The sequence below is a fragment of the Peromyscus californicus genome, unplaced genomic scaffold, assembly GCF_007827085.1.
Source record: "Peromyscus californicus insignis strain IS unplaced genomic scaffold, ASM782708v3 Scaffold_8__1_contigs__length_139910024, whole genome shotgun sequence".
In the NCBI taxonomy this organism is placed as follows: domain Eukaryota; kingdom Metazoa; phylum Chordata; class Mammalia; order Rodentia; family Cricetidae; genus Peromyscus; species Peromyscus californicus.
The window spans coordinates 30,248,484-30,262,848 of NW_026294606.1; the positions used below are offsets into that span (position 1 = coordinate 30,248,484).

At 43.8% G+C, this 14,365-nt stretch overlaps 1 long non-coding RNA gene across 2 annotated transcripts in view; it reads right to left on the reverse strand.

Moving 5' to 3' along the window:
* Positions 1-8,167: 8,167 nt before the first annotated feature.
* Positions 8,168-14,365, reverse strand: part of LOC128104442 (uncharacterized) — a 32,103-nt gene continuing 25,905 nt past the window's right edge. For both annotated transcript variants that reach the window (XR_008216002.1, XR_008216003.1), the window contains exons 2-5: positions 10,086-10,334; positions 9,213-9,377; positions 8,841-8,921; positions 8,168-8,739 (exon numbers count right to left, since the gene is read on the reverse strand). This is a non-coding gene — a long non-coding RNA (uncharacterized LOC128104442). The remainder of the gene's footprint in view (positions 8,740-8,840; positions 8,922-9,212; positions 9,378-10,085; positions 10,335-14,365) is intronic.

Genomic DNA, 14,365 nt, shown 5'->3' on the forward strand with positions numbered 1-14,365 from the left:
ATGAAAATTGTTGTCAATTAACCTGAACCACTACCCAATACACCCATGAATCAAAACATCACATTGCACCTCACAAATACGTACAAATGGGGGCCAAGTAAATATTTTTAAAAGAACTTACATTGCTCACATTCGTTCTTTAAAGCATATTCTGTGGAAGTATCAATTGGGTGAAACTCCAACGTATAGTTAGTTACCTTGTCTAACACATTAAATAATGAGACCTCGCTTACAAAACTATCCTTTACAAAAAAAGACTCCTAGTCATTTCTCACATGAAGTTTTAATAAACTCTATAACTCGGTACCATTTGTTCTTGAGGCAAGATTTATAATTCCATAGACTATGATGGATAACATACCGGTTAAAACACTCAGACATCACTCATACGCTGCAAACCTCAGGCAACTCACTCCCTTAGTCTTGGGTCCCTTTCACTGTGAAATATGGAGGCAGGGGGAAAAGCCCAGTGAAAGGCATATTATAAACACACAATAAATGGTAGCTGTCATTATTTTTACTTCAATTTTATTCCTTTGTAAGTTAGAAATGAATGGGGAAAATGATAGGGAATTTTCCTCAGACCAACCACACCCCCAAAGTGATCTGCATTGTGTAGTTACTTAGGACTCATTGAGAACAAAGAAGTCAGGAGAATACACTAGGCATTTCACTAGAGTCTAAATCCTTGGCTAAATGCTATAGGACTTAAGATGTATCATGCCCCCTGAAAGGTCCATCTTTAGTTTCCTTTGAATAAAATGCTGCCAGGGCTCACTTGAAATGTATTTCAAGTAATGTAGATTGTAAAAACAAACAAACAAACACACACACACAAACACACACACACACACACACACACACACACAAAGTCCTTAAAAAGAAAGCAATTGTGCAAAGCTCATTCCTCTCAAGCACGGATTTCTATTTCTCAGGAGTAACTGGTAGAATTACCACCTTCCATGGCAGCTTCAGGAGTTAGAGCCACAACTGTCTCAATCCACTGTGTGCTGCTCTAACAGAGTCCCACAGACTGCGTGCTTTATAAAGAACAGAGATTTCTTTCTTGTAGCTCTGGTGGCCAGATCTGGTGAGGGACTTCTTGTCAGTTGTGACATGGTAGAGGCCATCACATGAAGAGACACGGCAAGAGAAATCAAAGTTGAAACCTAATGCTCCCTTTACAGCATTGACCCCTTCCTGAGGGTGGAGCCCTCATGGCTTAGTTGTTGTCTTAGTTAGGGTTTCTATTGCTGTGATAAACACCATGACCAAAAGCAAGCTGGGGAGGAAAGGATTATTTGGCTTGCACTTCCATATCATAGCCCATCATTGAAGGAAGTCAGGACAGGAACTCAAGAAGGGCTGGAACCAGAAGGCAGGAGCTGATGTGGAGGCCATGGAGGGGAGCTGCTTACTACTGGCTTGCTCCTCATGGCTTGTTCAGGCTGCTTTCTTATAGAATCCAGGACCACCAGCTTAGTGATAGCATTACCCATCATGGGCTGGGCCCTCCCCACTCAATCACTAATTAAGAAAATTCCCTATAGCTGGATAATGTGCTCAGCTGGTTTCCCCTTTTTATTCAGTCAGGGACCTCAGTGCACTTCTGTCAACCCAATCTAGGAACTCCCTTGAAGGCATGCCCAGAGGCTTGTCTCTTTGGTGAGTCTAGATCATTGTAAGTTGCCAAGATTAACCATTACCTCCTCCATGAAATCCCACCTCCCAAGCCTGGGCCTGCCATCTCGGTCTCGTGAGTGAGCACAGAAACAATTATCTGGTCTTAGCTGCTAAGCCTTCAGGCGCCTGCAATCTTAGCTGGTGGCTCAGATTCCCAACCCTTAAGAAACTGTGTGAGATAACACTTGTTGTTTTAAGCTACCATGTTTTAGGATAATTTGTTATTCAACAATAGCTGACTAACAAGGGTATGACCTAACTGAAAAGGCTGCCCTTGCACTTGGAGAAAAAGATACACATAACACAATTAAACAAGCTGCAGGGATGGGAAGTCATTACTATTTAGGGAGGGAGCACTGCAGGATAGGTAGACTGTCCCCTCCCCCTTACAGCAGCTATGCACCCACGGGCTGACGTTTGCCTAATGTATGGCTCTACAGGTTGTCCACAGCTCAAAATACTTCCGTACTGGTAGTAACTGGCTGTCATCCAAGGCTTTCAGTTGTCCCCCATCTCACCTCCACTGGGCCTACCCCATAGTGACCAAAGCATCAGCTGGTGCCTTGGACCCTGAGCCCCTTCCTATCCACAGAGCCAGTGCCAGCCCAGGGTTCCCCTGCTGGCCAAGCTGGAGGGATGACCCAGAGCAAGTATGTGGTGGCACTGTGGCCCCAAGCCACCCCTCTGCCTGCTCTAGTGACACTCTGCTTTGCTGCTACAACATAAAAAAAGAGACTTTATAAAATTTCCTTCCCAAAACATTGTGGCCCTTCATGATTCCAAAGGGCTAGATCTAGAAATGTAAAGGAAACTTCGAGTCTTAATGGTATCAAGTCAAATAAATTTTTAAAAATGCATATTGTACAATATATTCTGCATATTAAATACATGCTTTATATGAAATATATTATAAATGTAAATATACAATAAATTTGACTTGATGCTATAAGATGTTACGAACACACACATACACACACAGATCTAGAACCATATGGGCAAAAGTGTGATTTGATTCTTAAATTTTTAACTGACAATTGTGCATGTCTATGACACAGATTTGATATTGTGATGCAAGTCTACAATGCAATCCTCAGATTGGGTGAATGGGGGTATTCAGCACCATTTCTTTGTGCTAGGAACCTTCAACATCCGCTCTTCTAATTTTAAAATACAGAAGAAGTTCCTGTTAACACTTGAGTGGCCCCAAGTGTTGTAGATCACTGGTGTCTAATGATCCTAGCTAGATGTACTTATAGACTTGCTAATCCACCCTTTTCTATCCCCTCCTCCCCATGCTTCTTAGCCTCTTTTTGCTTGCTTCTTTGCTTTCATTTCTTGAGACAGGTTTTCTCTGGCTGTCCTGGAACTCACTTTGTAGACCAGGCTGACCTTGAACTCACAGACACATGCCTGCCTCTACTTCCTGAGTGCTGGGATTAAAGGCATGTACCACCTCTACTCTGTTTTGAGTGTGTGTGTGTGTGTGTGTGTGTGTGTGTGTGTGTGTGTGTGTGTGTGAAGAGTGGCTTGGTTTCCAGGTCCTTGGTTTTTCTTCTTTATTTTAAGCATGAACCCTTAAGTAACAAGTGTAGTTGAAGTTTTCCTGGTCCTGTCTGGCCCACATCAGGACAAATCTCTCTCACTAGCGTCCCCCAAGTAAACACACAGAGACTTATATTACTTATAAACTATATGGTCGTGGCAGGCTTCTTGCTATCTGTTCTTATATCTTAAATTAATCCATTTCCATAAATCTATACCTTGCCATGTGGCTAGTGACTTACCAGTATCTTACATCATGTTTCTCCTCATGGTGGGTGGCCGGGTCTCTCCCTGACTCCACCTTCCTGTTCCCCCAATTCTCCTCTCTGAAGTAAATCAGCACTGCCAGGAACAGACATGTCTCACTGTCCAGAAAGTCTAAAGTTTTAAAACATTTAAAATGCCATATTCTGTAGGTCTTTGAAGTGTTTGAAGATTACCTATCTATCTGAAATATATCTATGTATACCTAGAAAACTTAACTAACATGGCTATAAGTTTGACTATCATAGAAGACTATTAATCTATATTTTTTAATTATCCATTACAATCTAAATGAGTTACATAAACATAATACCTCAAATAAGAGTAGAAATATATATACAGTATAACAAAATTAAGTTTAAACTTGTATCAATAAACTAAAATCCATAGCAATGTAAAACATTTCTAAACAAGTTGTTACTCTTTAAAAGTAGGTTAATTAATCTACCCTTTCATCAGATCATATCTATATCCCCTTTTTTTTCTTTAGAAAGAAATTGCATTTATAATCAACCTGTTTTAAATAAAAATATTGGTTTTTCTCTGTCCCACACCAGAGGGCTCTTCTGATATGGGACACAAGAATCTCTCAACCTTTTATTTTAAGAATATGCTTGGGTTTAGAGGAGTGAGCCAATTTTATCTCCAAAGCCAGCTTGGTATAGTTGGAAATTTGGGCATAGCTTCTCATACTACTTCCTGCTGGATGAGGGCACTGTTCTTATGGGGACGTAAAGAAAATTTTAGGATTATGGGGTAGTCCGTGAGGCTGCATTGTCTGAGCCAGTCACCTTGAAACTGTTCTGGATGTTGGATCATCTGGGCCATGCTGCCATCGGAGACCTTTCAGGGGGTCTTGGCTGGTCAAACCTGATGTATCTTAATCTGGAACAAATCCATAGCCTCTTGCTTTCTGTGGAAACAAAAGCAGAGCCTCCTTTCCAAAGCAACATATCCTTAGATCCAAATTTTGATGTCAAAGGGGACGCTAGTGGGAGAGATTTGCCCCGACTGCCAGCAAGCCGGGACACAGGAAAACTGCAGCTACAAACAAGTCCTTCTTGTTTTCTGAACTGTTGAGTTTTCACGTCCCAGGTGAACACTCCTCCCTTAGTTGAATCTGCCTACTGGAAAGTGCTGAGCACGGCACCTGGCACTTAGTACGTTCTTAATAAATGTCATCTCCCTTCCTTTTATTTCCCCCCTGACAAATACCAAGACCTTGTTCATTGATAGCAGAGGCTTTTGAAGACAAACATGTCACTAGTTTTCAGAAGCAATGGCCATGAGGGACCAGATCACAGCCAGCCTGAGCCTCTTTTGGCCCCTGGAAAAGGTTTATGATGTTTATTTTGATGACTTAGGTAGCCCTGAGCATTTCTCATTTGAAAGGTCTTACCAAAGAATCTATTGCCTTCCACTGCTACCTAATGAGCATCTTGGGTGTAGGCTTAGCTGACCTTCTACAGAAGTAGGAGCCAAGGATTTCAATTGTAGAGAAAAGGATCTGCCCATGACCAGGCTCTCCGGGTGGGCCACGGCTGATGTCCTTCCAAGGCTATGTTCCACACAGAGCTGTTGACCCAGGCACTTGAAGCATTTCCACTCCAGTGGACCATGTGCAGAGTCCTTGCCCCTGGGGGCCTCTGCTTCCCCGTCAGCAAGCTGGAACTAGTGACTGCCTGTGAATGGGGAGCTCACCCACTGAGAGTACACATCAGATAGGGTCATAACCCTCCTCTGGCCTGTCTCACCTAAGGGCTGAGAAACAGAAAGTTTTGGCCAACTGAAAGTTCCTGAGACTGCTTTGTCTTTGGTTCAGATGTGACATGGCACCATGTCACATGGTAATTAAAGGGTAGTTAAGCCAAAATTCAAAGGCAATCCAACCCATGCCTGTAATATCAGCACCCAGAACCTGGAGGCAGAAGGATCAACTTAAGCTACACAGAAAGACCCTTAAGGGGGAGGGGAGAGCAGTGCAGAAAATATAATAATATATGTGAGAAAAAAAGACAAAAAGTTTAATAAAAAAGTAAAGAGTAAAGTTTAATAGAAAAAAAACAAGCAACTTATAAAAGGAAAAATACAAATGGCTAACATGTTTTGAAAATACCCAGCTTTGGAGAGATTGCTCAGTCAGTCAAGTGGTTCTGTAACCCACACTGAAAAAAAAAAAAAGCTAGGTAGGTTACGGTAGTATGTACTTGTAATCCACAGCTGGGGAGGCAGTGACAGGAAATCAGTGAGTTCCAGGGTAGGGGGAGACTTTCTTTCTTTAAATAAAACCCAAAATTTTTAAAGAGTGCAAGTTACCCAAGGAACAACAGATACACACAAAATGAAAAAAAAAAAAAAAGAAAGAAAGAAAATAGCCAGTCTCTTGTCTAGCATGTGGGAAACCCTAGCTTTGATTTGTAGTAGTGGGAGAAAAAAAAAATGAATAGATCCAACTTCATTAAGAATCGAGGAAATTAAAAGATCCCTAAAATGCACCAGTGGCTTTATTTGTGTAACTGTCAGATGGAAGGAAGGAAGCCCTCAACTATGGCACCCATAATCCCTCCTAGAAAACAGCTTTGGAACTGGCCCTCTAGGTGTTCACGGTGAAAATGGGTTATATTTATCCCCCAGTTTCAGCCTGAAATATTTTAGGGTTGCTTCTTCATGGGCTGGGCGAAAGACAACACAGCATCAGTGAAGGTCCTTGATGGGAAGCTGGTTCCTTCTGGCTAAGAAGGCAAAACCTCTGACCTGGGTAGAGACCTAGCATTCCAGTTGGGCTGACTAATCTCAAGGGACTATCCTTCAGTACGGTAGTACCATCCCTAGGACACCTTAAGCCTGGGGTGGAATAATTAGCCCTTCAATGAGATAGTGTTCTCTCTTCTGTAAATTCCTGTCCCTGGGTCTGTGTTTTGCAGGGCCACAGCCAGGAAGCTTCACGGTCAGCTGGTTACAGAGCAAGGCGATGGATATTAGACAATAGGCAAACAGCAAATGTGATGTGAAAAATGTTCACAATACAGTAAAAGAGAAAATAGTTACAAAGCTCCACCTTTTACTGAGTGTAAAACACCATGAACCAAACACTATAACATGTCCACTATTCATGTACTCCTAAAGAAAAATAAATAAAAGGGATGTATTTACACAGCAAGGGAGCTTTGTTGATGCTGTATATCCTTTTTTGATGGGGTCTGGGGCAGGGAGCTGGCCCCAGCTGTGTAGCTGAGAGTAGAAACTGACTATGGATCCCAATGCCTCCTTCCTAAGTGCTGTGATCACAGGCATAAGTCATCATATCCAGCAGACACATGATTCTCTAGAGGATGCTCCACCATTGTGTCTAGAATTTTCTTCTAGATGCCCACTTTGTAAATCCTGATGCATGTTTGTTAGAAAGGCATCAGCCACTGTAAACAGCAAGTGAAAAATCCCCTTTTCATTGGGGTTGGAACATGAATAGAACACGTGAATTTCCAAACCATTGACATGCAGTAGTGAATATAGGATAGTCCATCCTATGCAAGAAAAGGATGTCTGGCTTTTGTCTCCAGATCCTTGGAGGGCCTTTGTTTTTTATGGCAGGCCCAGATCATTTAGTGCAAGCCAGTGAGGTGGATGACAACTCCTTTGTTTATGTGAAGGAGATGGCTCAGGATTGGGCCTGGCCATATCAAAAGGGTGAGCCACATGATAGACGTTGGGTTCTCCAAGTCACATGATATCAACCAACTGCTGAGGAGGGGTTGGAGACTGGAGATTGAGCTCAAATGAGTCTACCCATCACACTTACACAATAAACTCAAGAAACAAAAGTTCCTTCAAAAATGTACACTTAAAAGAAAAAATAAAACAGGCCAAGTGGCACAGGACTGTAACCTCAGCTAATCTGAAGGCTGAGGAAAGAAAAGCAAATGTTAAACACCTGACTGGCCTACAGAAAGAGCTCAAGTTGAGCATAGGAGACCTGTCTCACAATAGAAATTCAGTAAGTAAGTAAGTAAATAGATAAAGAAAGAAAGAAAGGCTGAGGCTGTGGCTCAAAACCATGCAAGAGGCCCTGGGTTCAATCCCCAGAACTACAGAAAGAAGGAAGGAAGAAAGAATTGAAACTGAGAGACAAAAATAAACCTTTCTTCTTTATAACTTATTTATCTCAGGCACTTTGTTACAGTGATAAAAAAAAACTGACTGACACAGATGGAAACTGACTTTTTCTATAAAAGAAAAAATTTGAGAGGAAAAAGGCAACAAATTTCATCCCAAATTATTAAAAACACTAAATCTAAATAAAAATTTTACTCAACTTCTAATTTAAAAAAATGACCAAGGAAGAGCAAGTGGAACTATGTCTCCAAGTCAATCAGAGGCCTAATCGTGACTGTCACAGAGTTCCTTTTAGCAGAAACAAAAGGTTTCTCTTGTGTCACCTGAAGTTCAGAGTTAAGGAGGATGCCCAGGCTGCAGCTGGCTTGGAGGTGTCAACAGTTACTGATGAGCAATATCTAACAAGAAGGAATATCATGGTCACCGCTCACACATGGGCTCTGGCAATAACATCTATTCCACTGCCTGCTGCCTATGATGGACAAAATTCCACATCCTTTCTAACCTGTCACGGGCAGAAAAATGGAATAACCACATTAATTTCTTTTTAAAGCATCTTTTATTCTTTGACAATTGTATACTTGTATATAATGTATCTTGATCCATCAACCAAAAGGACATTTGTAAGTCAAAAAAGGGTGAGCAGGCTCAGTGGAGCTAGGGTATCCCCACAGTGGATTCTGTGAAGCTACCCACCCCCAGGAGTGGATTCTATGGAGCTCCACCCCCTACCCCAGTGAATTCTGTGGTGTTTTGGAATGTGTTCTCCATGGGTGGCATTTTGTTTTCTGATCCCTGTGCAGGGTGCTGTTATAATTCCATCATGTTGAAGTGGCCTTGGAGGGACCTCCACATAGGCAGGTCCCTGTATGCATGCAGCAGTAGGCACCTGCGACCTGGTACAGGCATCTTGGCCCAGGCTCACTGATGCTCTCCTCCAGCAGACTCTCCATCTTGACACAGTGTTAGAGAGATGACTCCAGGTCTCCAGCCACAGAAGCCTCTGAGAGACTTGCTGTCACTAGCAATAAAGATCGAAGCCTCCCAGAGCATCATACTTGGCACATTTCTTCCATTAAATAATAAAGTTAGGGTTGATTTCTTCAGCAAATATCATGTTCTATATGACAAATGACCCTAAAGGCAATAGCAGAAAAAAAATGCTGAAACATTGATATTAGGGCTGTGATACAAGCAGCAATAACCACAAACGGAGACCGATACGCCCATGCGCGTACCCTAGCCTGCTCTTGTTTTTTGTCCACGGAAACAGACGGTTGCTCTACTGTCCCTTGGGGGCCTTAAGTGTCCAAATACCTCTGTGTGAACAGAGAAACATCCTTGGTCAGTCTCTTAAAAATATGGCTGTTTTCACATTTAGGTTTTGTTTTGCAGGTGCACACACGGACAAGCATGCCCTCCACCCACTCCCACACACTTCTCTGAACAGAAGCTGAGCCTGGCAACTTGTTTTATTTGGTGGTGAGCTGGCATGGAGGTTCACTGAAGCTTGCAGATTGTAGCAGGCTCTGAGCCCCTGCTTTCACTGTTAAGGCAAAAAATGAATAGGTTTTCTTCATGACTCCCATCAAAGGAAGATTTTGGTTTACCTGGAATGTGTGAGGCCGGGCACCTGCAACTTCACTGCCCAGTGCATCTTCAATAGCCGCTCCAGGCGAATGAGCATCTCTACATGTAAATCTCTGTGCTCAGCTGGGTAGGTAAAGGTCACGGACAGAGGGGTGGGTCAGTGGGCTCCAGCATCAGCATGCTCTCTGTAATCCGAGAAAGCAGCAGTTGCTAGAGGTGGAAGGAGAAACTGCAGATTTCACCAACATGGAGATCAAAATCTAATAGTTATGATTTCAGCAAGCAGAGGAGGTGGACTTCGAAGGATGTGCCTGCCCCAGCAATGAGCCGTGGGGGAGTTTAGAAAAAAGAATCAAGGATGTAGATAGTACCAAACCACAGGGGAGGTTCCAATTCCCCAGCCTCCTCACCACACATCTAACTAGCTGAGTGGTCTAAAAATTTACATAATTCCCCCATGACTCCTTTCCCATTTGTAAATGGGCGTACTAATGTATTATGAGGAATGAATGTTTAACTCCTGAGTGAATCTGCTGTTAAGTTTAATCCACTGTGGCAGAAACAGTCCTCCCAATGTTCAAAAGTCCTTTCCCCTCACAGAGAAGGCCTGCAGCACCACTCATCCCAACATACTCACAACACCTCCCCTTCCATATGCCCTTTAGCCCTGTGCCCCACCACCCAACCCCAATGCACATGAGGAAGTGACATTTATTCCCCTGAGGAATCTAGACTTGACTGGTGGCCTGGCTGCCAGACCATCATGAAAGCAATTCTTTCAATCTCCAAGATGGGGACTTAAGGCGTAGGCAACTGCCACCCTCCCCTGAGCTGTTCCTTATAGATACCATGCTCTCTTATATCTCCATGCCCTCAAAATGCAGGCACCTTACCACCTTAGGACTGACCACAGCTCCTCTCCTCCAGCAGCCTCCCCCTCTCTCCCAGATCATCATTCTCTTGCCTCTTCTCTGCAATCTCCGGGCAGGACCCGAATTCTTCTCTGCAGTTCTGTTGCTCTGGTAGGTAATAAGCCCAGCTGACAGAAGCCGCTTAAGGGAGGAAGGCTTTGTTATGTCTTACAGTTCAAGGGGGTATAGTCCATCGTGGCGGGGAACACGAGGCAGCTGGTTACATGGCGTCTGTGAAGAAGCAGAGAGAGATGAATGCTGGCACTCTGCTTGCTTTCTCCTTTTTATTTAGTCAGGGATCCCAGCCCACGGAGTGGTGCTGCCAGTGTTTTGCCTGCTAGGAGACTCTAGGTCCTATCAAGTTGTCAGTCAATATTAGCCATGAAATAGCATGAAGCTTTCACAGAGTAGTAATCAGCCAGTCCATTTTTCTATTTATCTCTTAGAATATTGCTACTCGAGAAGTACATTCTAGAGCCACACTGTTCTCCTAGCTCTGTGCAAATACTACTGTGCTAGGCCTAAAGGGGAAATTTTCTCCTTGAAAAACCAACAGAGATGCTGAGAACAGAATAGAGAAAAAGCAAGGCAGAAATAAAAACCCAAATGTTGGTCCTGAGCAGGAAAGGCTTTTGAGAATAGATGTTTTCTTTCACCAGCCATTTTCAGCGAGGAAGTGCCTCTGCTGAGATGTTAAGATTTAGGAGTTTTCCTTTAACCACGGTGTCTCTATCTCAAAACAAACAAACAACAAAAAAAAACCTAAGAAACAAACAAAATAAACCTAGGGATTTTATATGATCTCTGTCTGTCTCTCCTTGTCTCTGTCTCTCTCTGTCTTTCTCTCTGTACCTTTCCCCTCCTCCATCCCTGCCCTCTGAAATAAACTAGAGTAGAAAGTCCAGAAATGCTCAAATCAGTCACCATGAGTTACAAAAGAGCAGCCAAGACCCCTCCACACAGCAGCACCTGCCCACTTTCCCTCTTGCCGCACTGAGCCTCTCAGACATCAGCACCGGCCCTTTATTTATTTGTGAGTTCCTAGTGCCTGACATCAGATCTGATTTGCAGCAGGTACCTGACAAATGATGAGCAATGGATGGATGATTTTAGCATTATAGGAGCGGCATGGCCATAGATGCTCCACTTTAACCAGCATCTCACTGCATGGTCCTTCCTTTCAATTACCCGAGTGAGGACCTGGTAAAATTAGGTAGTAGCTCAACTTCTCAAAACATAGGTATTCAAATCAATTTTTATGACCCAATGGAGATGAATTTTGAATTTTCACTGATGGCTAAAGCCAACAAAATCTTGAGTCCATTCTGGGTTGGAATCCCGTCTAATGACACCAGAATCCAAAGAACAGCTCTTATTAACCCAGCAGGATGCTCCAGCCCCAAGCTTGAAGCAGCCACCAACTATTTCCCTTCTGATTCTACAGATCTGGGACTTAGATCTAATCTTTATCAAATATGACAAAGCTTCCAGCAATCTACCAACCTAATACCCATTCTCCCTTTCTTTCTTATAAAAAAATCAGAACTCTAGTGTGTTTGGGGGTGGGAGAACACAGCTGGAAAACACAGTTTGCAATAACACTTGAGGCTAGAAAAAGGTGGAGTAGGTGAAGGAAAAGAAACTTTTTTTTTTTTTTTTTGGTTTTTCGAGACAGAGTTTCTCTGTGCAGCTTTGCGCCTTTCCTGAAACTCACTTGGTAGCCCAGGCTGGCCTCGAACTCACAGAGACCCACCTGGCTCTGCCTCCCAAGTGCTGGGATTAAAGGCATGCGCCACCACCGCCCGGCAGAAAAGAAACTTTTAATTGGTTTAAGCCATTGCTATTCCTTTTGTTATTGTTAATTGAATTTTGTTTTTTAGGCAGTTTTGCACATGGCCTCAATGCGTATCAACCGTTCTCTCTCCATACCTCCCTACCACTCCTACCAACCCCCTCCTCCTCTCTCCTCTCATTCATGACTATATGTTTTGTTTTGTGAGCCACTGAGATTAACCAGGGCTATTTGTGTGACAATGGGTGTGGAGCTAGCCGATGGAGCTAGGCAGGCTCAGCAGTTTGCACACAACTAAAGACAGTTGTTCTCTTCTCGCAGAAACTATCAATAGCCAATGGTTCAGAGTGAAAGGGTGAGCTCCATGAGCTCCTCTCCCTTCCTTGACTTATTGTTGATAGAGTTGACCTTGTATGGGTCCCATACAGGTAACCACAGTTGTTGTGAGCTAATGATTGCTGTAGTTGGGTGAGTCTAGAGAATGGCACGTTATAGCCCCTCCCCCTGTCTTCCAGCTCTTATATACTTCCCACCCCTTCTTCCAAAATACCCCCTGGGCAGGGCCTTGGACCTGCCTCAACTGAATGTATCAGGTTTTGCTGACTCCCCATGGGAGGACTTAACTTTTCAGAGGAGGGTCTGGGGGTTGGGCTGGGGGGGAAGGCTGGGGGAGGGAGCAGGAGGAGGGATGAGAGGGGGATCTGTGGTTGGTATGTAAAATGAATAAAAAATTTTTTAATAAAAACAAACAAATAAAAATACCCCCTGAACCTTAGATGGGAAAGTTTTACTCTTGATCAAGAAGGTGTGTTCAAACCAGCAAGTATACCTGGGTAAGAACTGCACTTGGTTTTTATCGAAGGTGGTGACTGTATCTCCCCCCCTCCCTTGGCTGGGGGATGATCTCACCGTCTTTTGCAGTTAGCTAGTTTTAAAGAATCAGGGCAAAGGGAATGAAGGAAAGGGGGAAGGGATGGGCCACGGAATTCACTTTTGTTCTGAGAATGCAGCAAGGCCTTTGTGTACACAAAGGTTTTACTGGGTGGATGGATTAAAATATTGCCTAGGATTCGAACATTTTCATGAAAGTTTTACAAGATAAGAAAGAGTAAAAGATCTGCACTCTTTGTCACAAACACATGTTTTACAGTGTTTGATAGAAAAGATTAATATTTAATGTTTCTTACACACAACATGAAAAACGACTATGCAATTCAGTATTATTGATAAACTGTCATCCCTATTGAGCTCCAAAACCATCTTATCACCATGAGATGAAAACATGTACCCCATCCCAGGCATTTCCATCCCCCCCCCCCCCCCCCCCCCCCCCCCCCCCCCCCCCGTTCCCCAATCCCCAGTTTCCGAAAAACCACGGTGGGATCATTCAGCCCAACAAAGGCCTGCAAAGAATAGCTCCCATTAGTTAGAATGATGGGTACTTCTCAGAGCAGTAATTACCTCAATTAAAATGGCCACTGTGCCTTCGATTTTAGACACCACACTTAGGACAAATTACCAAGCAGAACTTCTGGTCAACTATTTGCTTCCTTCTGCTATCATGACGTTTCCAATAGCCCAGACTGTTTCTGACAGGAAACCTGAGGCTGTCTGACCAGTGTTGTCTATCACCTTCCCATCTTCCCCGTAAGAGCCAACCACAGCCGCTACCCCCAACTTCCTTCGACACAGAATGCTACTATTCACGAAGCCCCCACTCTACCTTGTCTACAATTTCAAGCCTTTACCCAGGGCTCTTTCTGATGTTGAAACCCAGCCCGTCCTAAAGATACTGCCTCCTCAGCCCTTCTAAGAAGGAGCAGCTTCCTCCTTCCCGGTCTTCTCGTTCGCAGGCGAGTGGACCTTCTCCTGTGACTTCTGCAAACCATGACTATTCCCCCTTTGAGAGTCATCATCGGCACCTCTGTTTTGCAGTCAAGTTCTCCCTGCACCCCTTTCCTGAGTTCCAGACGGTCCCCTGCAGTGTCCCACGGGCCCCTCTTTTGCAGTAGGTTCCCAGGATTCTGTGGTGATATTGTGTTCCCCAAAATATTGTGCACCCTAATAAACTTATCTGGGGTCAGAGAACAGAACAGCCACTAGATATAGAGGCCAGAAAATGGTGGCACACACAACTTTAATCCTAGCATTCCAGAGGCAGAGATCCTCTGGATCTCTGTGAGTTCAAGGCCACGCTGGAAACAGCCAGGCGTGGTGACAAGAGCCTTTAATCCCAGGAAGTGATGGCAGAAAGGTATATAAGGCATGAGGACCAGGAACTAGCCTGGTTAAGCTTTCAGGCTTTTAAGAAGCAGTTCAGCTGAGATCCATTTGGATAAGGACTCAGAGGCTTCCAGTCTGAGAAAACAGGATCAGCTGAGGAATTGGCGAGGTGAGGTGGCTGTGGCTTGTTCTGCTTCTCTGATCTTCCAGCATTCACCCCAATACCTGGCTCCGGGTTTGTTTTTAT